The 9,439-nt window shown below is 37.4% G+C and overlaps 1 protein-coding gene across 4 annotated transcripts in view; it reads right to left on the reverse strand.

Annotated features, from left to right (window-relative positions):
• The window catches only part of NRG1 (neuregulin 1), a 725,774-nt gene that overhangs the window by 99,333 nt on the left and 617,002 nt on the right, over positions 1 to 9,439 (reverse strand). The window lies entirely within an intron of this gene.

Raw genomic sequence — 9,439 nt, forward strand, 5'->3', positions numbered from 1 at the left:
GTCAACTGACACACACAGAGGTAGAACAGTGTTTCGGGGCCCCGTTCTAGAGATAGGTGTGGGTCCCAGGGGTGGGATCCGCATCTATCTGACATTTATGACATATATTGTGGATATTTCATAAATGTCCCTCGTGGGAAAACCCCTTTAATCCTCATAAATTAATGCAGACAAAGCTTAGGTATTAACAGAAAGACAGTTGTCGGAAGCCTATTAAGTCGTGTTTGTCTGCACTCAATTAATAGAGTATTGTCCATATAATCATCAAAGCCATAGGACAGAACACATCACTCGATTCTGTTTTCAAACGTGTCAAGGATCCAAACCTGTCTGAGTAGGAGCATTTACTGTTCTGAAAGACACCTAAGAAAACATTCCCTAGAACAGGAAAGAAAGTGCTGCTCACAGTGATGTTACTGGCACAGACTTATCACGGACACATTGACTGCAGACACACATTGACACTTAAGCGGACAGAGGTGCTGGACGTGCAAGTAGTACATGTCAAGAGTTGAACAGACAAATCCCTTAGGAGACTACAGACTCATATCTTCACACTTATGGCATAGTCCAACATTACACACTTGTTATTAGGAGGAGTGTCATAATTTGAAGTTGGCCCCAATGCAAAATCTGTTACAGGGCCCCTCACCTGCCATTTACAATACTGATATCATCTTGTGTGGCTGAAGGGCCTGTTGGCCCCTCAGACACCATGGCCCGAGGGGGTTTTACACTGGCCAATTATCAGGCAGACAATCATTTATAGAACGCTTGTTGACGACAACTGCCCTGAGTAAACAGGGCAGCGATCAGCAGATGAACGAGCAAACGCTCAATCATCTGCTGGTCGTATCGTTTTAAATAATTAAAATATTATCGTTGTCGGCAGCACATCTCCCTGTGTAATCAGGGAGACGCGCTGCCGACATGATAGCGTATGGGGACGAGCGATCGGAGTAACGACCGCTCGTCCCCATCCATAGCTCCTTGTGACAGGAGCAAAATGAGCACTGATCAACGAGCTGTCTCGTTGATCGGCACTCGCTGCACCGGCCAAAATTGGCCAGTGTAATAGGGCCTTAAGACTGCTACCTCGGCACCTCCTATAGCCACATCATTGATTATGAGCCTCTGAGCACATTTTCAGTTTGTCCATTATAGAGAAATATTTGATCAATTTAAATGATTTTTTCAAATTTGTAACTCATTTATCTACTAAATCAGCCATTTTGTCAGTATTATGGCCTAGCATAAGACATCCTTAAATAGGATAGTTTGAAAAGGAGTATTATAACTATGTAATGGAAAGGAAGGCTTTAGCAGTAATATAATAAACAAACTTAAAAGGTCTCAAAATGCAGTGGAACAGAAGCTTAACAAGGAATTGTATCTGAACATCTCATACGAAAATTGATATTTAAGGAGTTGGTGCCTGGCAGTGATATTTTACATATTCTTCATGGAATGTCAATATGTTTACACAGTTGTGGTCATAACCGGCCTCCCTTTGTACACACATGTGCACTTTTGCAATTGATTGTACTTGACAAATTAAGCTGACGTAGCACTTGTACACACATAAACTATCCACTGGTATCACTTCAAGGGCTGTGTCCTTGTAATTGTTTCCCATAAAAAGCTAGAAACTTGCAGAAACGCCAGGGTAACAACGTAGAATCATTCTGTAAGCTAATCACCTACCAAAGCTAACACTGGAAATATAGATAGGTCTATGAAGAATTAATACACCTGAGAGAAGTAAGAATTCAAGTTGAAGTCCATCTTTGAATACCATTTTTTATTTTAAATCAAAATAGATCTAAATTTTTGGGACGGATTAATTTAATAATCTATCTTTATAGGAGTCAATCCTCCGTTTTTCTGATACAAAGCTCCAATTCCAATGCATAGCCATAGATGTAATATTCTGGTTGCCTGCAGTCACCACTAGGGGGAGATTAGGGGTCTTACTGCATACAGAATATGCATTGAACTCAATAATAAAATAGTAATAACACATATTAACATTCAAATTTCCTCTAATATATTAATGTTAATATATTCAGTGTATTCTGTACTCTGTGTTCAAGAGTCCTAACTCGGATTGGTAAAGTGTTCATACCTAAAGTGACCTATGTAGAATTAAGTAGATGTTGCACATATAAGCCCTAACACTCCATGTTCATCTTACATACATGCATACATACATACATACACTTGAAAACGGTAAACAATATTATTTATCTTAATTGTATAGTCTGTAGGTGCTTTATCTACTGTTAGGAACTTAGGCTACATTCACACAAGCGTGTCCGGTTTACGTGTGTAAAAAATGCAGCGTAATTCTTGCATTCCATGTCCGTGTGCCATCAGTGAGCGTTGCATATGGCATCAGTGTGCTTTGCGTGTGGCATGTGTTTTTCACATCCGTGCAAGCACTTCATTGTTTTTGTTTTTTTATTTCTCTGTATTTGATACGTGAAACACAGACAGGACACGGATGTCGACCATGTGCTGTCCGTGTTTTTCACGCATCCATGGACTTCAATGGGTGACAAGGAATGCAAAAATGCACCAATATAGGACATGCGATGAGTTTCATGCAACGGACACTCGCTGCGTGAAAACTCACGCATGTCTGAATAGCCCCATTGAAATGAATGTGTCTGTATGCTGTCAGTTATTTCAACGGACAGCCCACGGACGAGGATTACTCTCGTCTGAATGAGACCTAAAGTTGATGCATAGTTTTTACCTTCACTGAGTGAGTAGGACATGCTAGACTATGCAGCGGTGACACAGGCAGCGGTGACACAGGCAGCGGTGACACAGGTTCAACGTTATTTTAGTACAGTTATTTCAGACAGTTGAAGTCTTGTGATTTTTATTGTTTACAAAATAAATAAGTTAGTACCCAAGAAGGTTTGGAAGAACTAAAAGACCGATTTATTGCTCTATTTCCATAAACTAAACTTAACTGGTTACTGTGGGTTACATTACTGGGGAAATTATTACTTCGCAATATTACATTTTATTAAACTATGTTTTATGCTCATAAATAATAGCAAAAAAAAAATCTACATATTCACCTTATAAATAAAATAAAACATGAATAAATGGCCAATTTATACAGTGTGTCATTTTCTCCTTGTACTCAGTGATTTAACACATTGAAATAACACTTATCAGAGAGTTTTAAAAGTTGTTAAGCCGCAATTACTCGTGGTGCATTTCAATATATTTAAGGTGCTAAAAAATAGCTTCTCTCCCACATATCAATGCATAAAGATGAACAGCTGCCTGAAGTGAGCAGCTGCATGTGCTAGCTGTGAAATTAAGAAAAGTTCTGGGAACTCCGATGAAGTTTCCTTCGTCACCAATTCCATGTGAAGACCACCATTTTAAGGAAAATTTCAACAAAGTTCAGTTTACCATACATGATATTTCCATGAACAGATATGATCAATTGGATACATATTTTGTTCATGCATTAGTCCCTATAGATCTTATTTTTTTCAACAAAATCTTTATAGAATACATTTACTGGGGGGCACAATTCATTTTTTTTTGGTCCAAGGGCCACATTTCATTTGCAAATTATTCCAGTTGAATAGCATGCAATAACATTTTACATAATGTGTGCTAACAAATCGTCTAGCAAAGTTATTCAAAAATTTTTCATTAAGTTGGGGATCATTAAGAAGATCTAGTGCACATAAAAACCATGTCTATATAGATGGCACAAGTCATTAAACAGGTTGTCTACCCTTGTCATTCCAGTTTTGTTAGAAGGATCTCCCTATGATAAGCTCTTCACAGGGCATCCTGCTATCGTGACCCCCTTATGATCTGGAGAAACTGGCAGCCAGTGTTACTTTACCATGCGTCTCCGCCATGGCAAGCATTACCGGTTGTAGGTAGATAATCCTTATATTTGAAAGACATTTGGCCAGTATTGAATGGGTTTAACAAGTCAAATACCACTATTTTGAATTTGCACTAGGGTTTGTACATGTCACCACATGTTGCCATCTGATAAACTTCTATGTGTTTGGTGCTTGATCCCAAAAGAAATGATACTGTTGAGTAGAAACAAAGTTTACTATAGTACAGTAACCCAGGGAAAACACATAGAGTGATTATAAGACATAGGGGACCATTTCTTACAGCTACGTTTTTTCTAATTCATGAGAGTGTGTATCTGCTCTGACAGAGTTCAATAAGTGAAAAACCCATGTGGCAGTAAAAACAAATGAGGACTGAGTGTCGTGTAACCCTAATCTATACTTTAAACAGCTTGAACTACTCACACATAATACTGACACATGGTTTGTTTTCCTGTATCATAACGGAACATGATAAAGTATCAGCACTGTTAAAGCCTTATTCAGTCCTGTTCCTTTTGGAAAGTTAACAAAACACTGGATTTCTAAAAGTTCTTTACACTTTTAGCCCTTCTGCCATTTCTTCAGTAGTTTTTATATAACAGTTTAAGCACCTGCACTCCAATAGAGATAACACAATACATTGTAATCGATTGACGTCAACTAAATTTTGCACTGTTATAGTATTTGTTCTTTCTTCCTCTCGAAGACATTCTTACAACATTATAAAGCAGGTGGCCTTCAACTAGATAAATGACTGGTTTATAAACAAGTAGAAACATTTGTTTCCAGTTTGATGGTCCAAAGATCCAAAAAAAGTTGACAAAATCTATTCATCCGGCCCTTTGGGTCAATACTTTGTCAATAGTCTTAGTTTTTCTGAGTAGCAAATTTTCACAACCAAAAATGAACCAAAAAGACATTCCACCAGTTGTAAGTTAACATTTCAAATCAGTATTTTTGTTTTCCACAGCGAGTATACCAATCTGCTTTGACTACAATATTGTAGGTATCAGCCTTTTACTTCTAGAATATGTTTTATGGCATAGTCACTAATGGATTGAACATGAAGAACAATAGTCCTACTAGAATACACCAGTCATTAGTTCCAATCTCAACAAATTTTAAACACATATGTGACTACTTTGTACTAAAATCAATGTATGTGTAGACACAAATTGACCTACTACATGTGGGTATGATGTAAATAATAGCAATAATTCTATTACTTCTAAGAATATATTTAAAGACTCAACTACTAAACAAAATGTGCCTAAATTCTAATGTAAATTGTGTCCAAAATTGTGTGTTTAAGTCTTTTGGTGAGTTGATGTGTTATGGCATGTTTATGTGTTTGGCATGTTTATGTGTTTAGCATGCTGATGTGTTTGGGCATGTTTATGGGTTTTGGCGTGTTGTTGTGTTATGACATGTTTTATATGTTTTGCCATGTTTATGTGTTTTGGCGTGTTGTTGTGTTATGACATGTATTATGTGTTTTGACATGTTTATGTGTTTTGACATGTTTTTGTTTTCTTGATGTTTATTGCACCTACCTCGATAGTTTTAAAAGATGTCTAGAAAAATGGAGCTAGTAGAAAAGTCAAATAAATGATGCACATCATTTTTCTTGGCACAATATCTTGGTGTACATGAGTGAAAAGAACAGAAATGTTTCTAACATGCCTAGAGAGTTGCGCCAATTTATCGTGCCATTTTTTAAATAAATTTGGTACAATTTGCTCCATTTTCCCTGACTCGTATATTCAGGTATCCTATGGCAATATTGATAAGTCTTCCCAATAACTCATGCATATTAAATATAATTTTTAAAGACTACCTTCTGACCTACAAGAATGTGCACAGCATTTGCACACAAAATGCATTTTGATTTAAGATGGAAGGCTAGCGAAATCCCTGTCTTTTACATACTGTAATACGTTCCACATTTCAGCTTTTCTTCATTATTTCAGTATTTACCACTTGAAGAGCCGTCCTGGCAGCTGCTCACAGAATACTTAGAACATAATGCAGCGACATCATGAAGTAATTAATACAAAGAAGCGTTCTACTGTAATATTTATGTGTAACCTGGAGTTCAATACATCTAAGATCCACTTAATAATGCCCCACCAGGTACAACATTTATCTCTTTTTTTATTCTTTGATAATCTACTTGTCACTCAAACGATGTATTTTTGGTAGAGTTGCCTATAAGGATGTTAGTCTTGTGTAAGTAAAAGTATTATTGGTTGTAGTAAATTGTATCATAGACAGAATCCCTGTGGCCTTAAAGGGGTTCCCCCAAAAACAACACTTATCATCTATCCACATGATAAATCTTAGATTGTGTGGGGCCTCACTCGACTGTTTGCACATCTCCCATAGAGTTGTATGGGGCGGCAGCATGCAAGCTCGAACACTACTTAATCCAACTTCTGTGGTGAGGAGTGGGTGAGGGTGCCATGTACTGGAGAATGGTGGAGGACGCAGCGGTGAGGCTCCACGTGATCTAACATTTATCACCTGTCCTGCAGATAGCGAAGAATGATGCTAGTAGGAAAATCCACAAGTATGGCCTCATGCACACGATCGTAAAAATCGTCCGGAATTGCGGACCGTAATCACAGTCCGCAATTACGGACCCATTCTCTTCTATTGACCACGGACACTTTTCCCTATAATTGCGGGAAGGTGACCAGGCTGTAGAAGTGTACCGCAAATTATGGTACATGTCCATTCTTTTGCTTTTTACAGGCCGTGCTCCCATACTTTGTATAGGAGCACAGGCCAAAAATGCGAGTGTCTGTCCGCAGCCGCCAGCGGCCAGCCGTGCCCGTAATCGTGGTCCATGATTATGGACACGGCCATGTGCATGCTGCCAATTACTGTAATTAATCAGGATGATGTCACTTTTATCTGTCTTATTTTGATTTCTGCATTACATGTGCACAGGAGCTATGAGTTGTTATCCCTTTACCAGCCCTATCAAATACAATAATGAAAGACAAAGCAATATAAAAAAGTAAGATTTAAGCCAGGTCAATTATTGCTATGTAAACGATACAGATCGAATTTCAGATTCAACCCAGTACACAAACTTGTAAGCTGTTCTGAGAGCTGGAAAAACTGACTGTATGGTTACTTTTCACTGTACACCATGATCGTCCTACAATATGTACCATGCAATTCTAAAGTAAAGCCAAGAATTACTCCGCTGGTGTCCTAGAATGAAAGCCAAAAATATCAGTCTTTTTGTTTTTGTGAAGACTTCATTTAGCATAGTAGCTTCATGATGTCATGCGGAGCGCCTGCTGTCAGTTTTCAGCAATTTGTAATACCAGCTCTCACTTTTTCCACCACCTGTACTCGCAATCGCCTTAAGTACCATACAGAATGAAGATGCAAAAGTTATGGAGCTAGGACAAGCAAGATAAAACTGATTTGTTCCACATCATTTGAAAGTGGGAAATGGTGTTCCTCTCCAGGGATTTAGTCATGAAGAAACTATAGAACTTGCGGCCTCATAACCTTTCAATTTCACTATTTAACTAGCCAAAAAGAGCATTGAGAAAAAGAGTTGTCGATCTTCCAATTTTAATGGATTTTGCTTGCCAGTTAGAAACTGCTTTTCTGTCAGAGACCATAAAAAGTTCACTCCTATGTAAATAAATGTAGGGAATTGATGATATAAAATGATCTGAGCCACAAGATGGCAGCAAAATCTTAAGTAAAAAAAAACAAGATAAACTACGTATCAATGGGCAGTTTTAGCATGTTACAAGTGAACGAAAACGAGCCAATAGATTTGTCAGTTTCTTCATTTGTGATTTGAAAATCTTCAGCCATTATTAGAGCTTTAATTTTTTTTTTTAAGCGACTTAAAGGCAAGAATCTAAAAATTGTCAAGTTCACCCATATCCAAAAATGGCAGATTAAGTAATGAATACCTCAATTACGCGTCTAAACGCTGGATCATTGTACTAATACAAAAATGATTTAGTACAATCGCAACAATCTATCCATGATCGAACAGTCAACATAGGTAAAGGACGGCCAATCATGGTTTACATGCTATAGTTTTACATCTGGTAAGAAACATTTCTAATGTGAACTTCTGGCATGGAACCTCTTTAATGATAAACAGACTGCACCCGGAAAACTCAGCAATTACCTCACGCTTATAGCTTGGCCTGAGGTCGCCATTTTATATTCCAATACTACGTCAGATGATAATATTAGTGCTGCATGCTCACTCCTCCACTTTTTGTATCTACCCCTATTACATAGCCTCTCACCTAAAATATACCTAAACCGGTTTTTTTTAGTAAGCCGGCATCAGCACAAGGCTAATCTGGGCCTAATGGGTTTGGGGGGCCCATGGCAAAACACAATTTGCTTGTCAAACCAAGGATGAGACATAAAAAGAGCCCACTATGATTTCATCGGCACTAAAAAAAAATATTTCCCCACAGTTATCAGGTAGGAGCCATCAACAGAATACTGGTGTCCTTTACTTGTGTCCTTTTTGGCAGCATGTATTCTGTAAATGGATTATTTAAGGGGGTTACAGACATTAATATTTCTTCCCAGTACATTGATCAGACCAATAATCACAGGGAGCGGAGGATCGGGGAAGGAGTTCAGGGTGCGGGCTGATGTCTCATTGACAGTTGGTGTATTATGGCCAGCTTTAGAGAGATTGAAGTAATTTGCTATATGGCTTTTTGGACTATAGGACTTTTTGGACGGTTTTGAGGTACACCATGGGAATGTTTCTGAAACCTTATACTGTTACGCAGTAAACCTACATTTAAAGGTTATCCATTTTCGAAAGCGACTTAAATAAATGTTGTAGAATGCTTCAAGATTAAGAAGGATCTGTATTCAAACATATAGTTGTGTTTGCCCATGTGCCTTTACAACATCCATTAGACTATTCCATCTTCATTTAGGTCATGGAGGTTTCTTTACCTCGGATACCAAGTACCCTTCTAAAGACTGAAAACAAAACATTTATCCAATAATAAAATCTGCAATTATTTTTTTATAACCTTCAATCATGTAATATCTCATTAATGTGAAAAACAATCTTTAATATTCCACCAATTCTATATTTCAAAATGTCTTTATTGTTTTCCTACTAAACATTTAAAAGTCGACAGAAATATGTATTTGCCACTCCAATACTTTTATCGTCAGGGTTCAACATTATTAAGTTCTTCAAAGGTCTTTCTTAATTAGACACTAACCATTTTACTTTGAAACCTGTTAGATGTTTCTTTTTATCTTCTATGCTATTTTTATGTTTTATGACCGTGATCAGGGGGTGGATGTTTCACCCTGTGTCATACAGTACACGCATTTCTATGAAACAGCAAAGAAGCTGTTTTTTAAGGATAACAATTTACTATTTTACTATTTACTTTTGTATTATAAAGAATGATGACAATATATTGTTTTGCATTGTTATTATTTTACAATATCCGTTTTCCTTCTTGGGCCTATATATAATATGTAATTGCTTGTAAACCATTTCCAGCTTCTGCATC

The sequence above is a fragment of the Rhinoderma darwinii genome, chromosome 1, assembly GCF_050947455.1.
Source record: "Rhinoderma darwinii isolate aRhiDar2 chromosome 1, aRhiDar2.hap1, whole genome shotgun sequence".
NCBI lineage: Eukaryota > Metazoa > Chordata > Amphibia > Anura > Rhinodermatidae > Rhinoderma > Rhinoderma darwinii.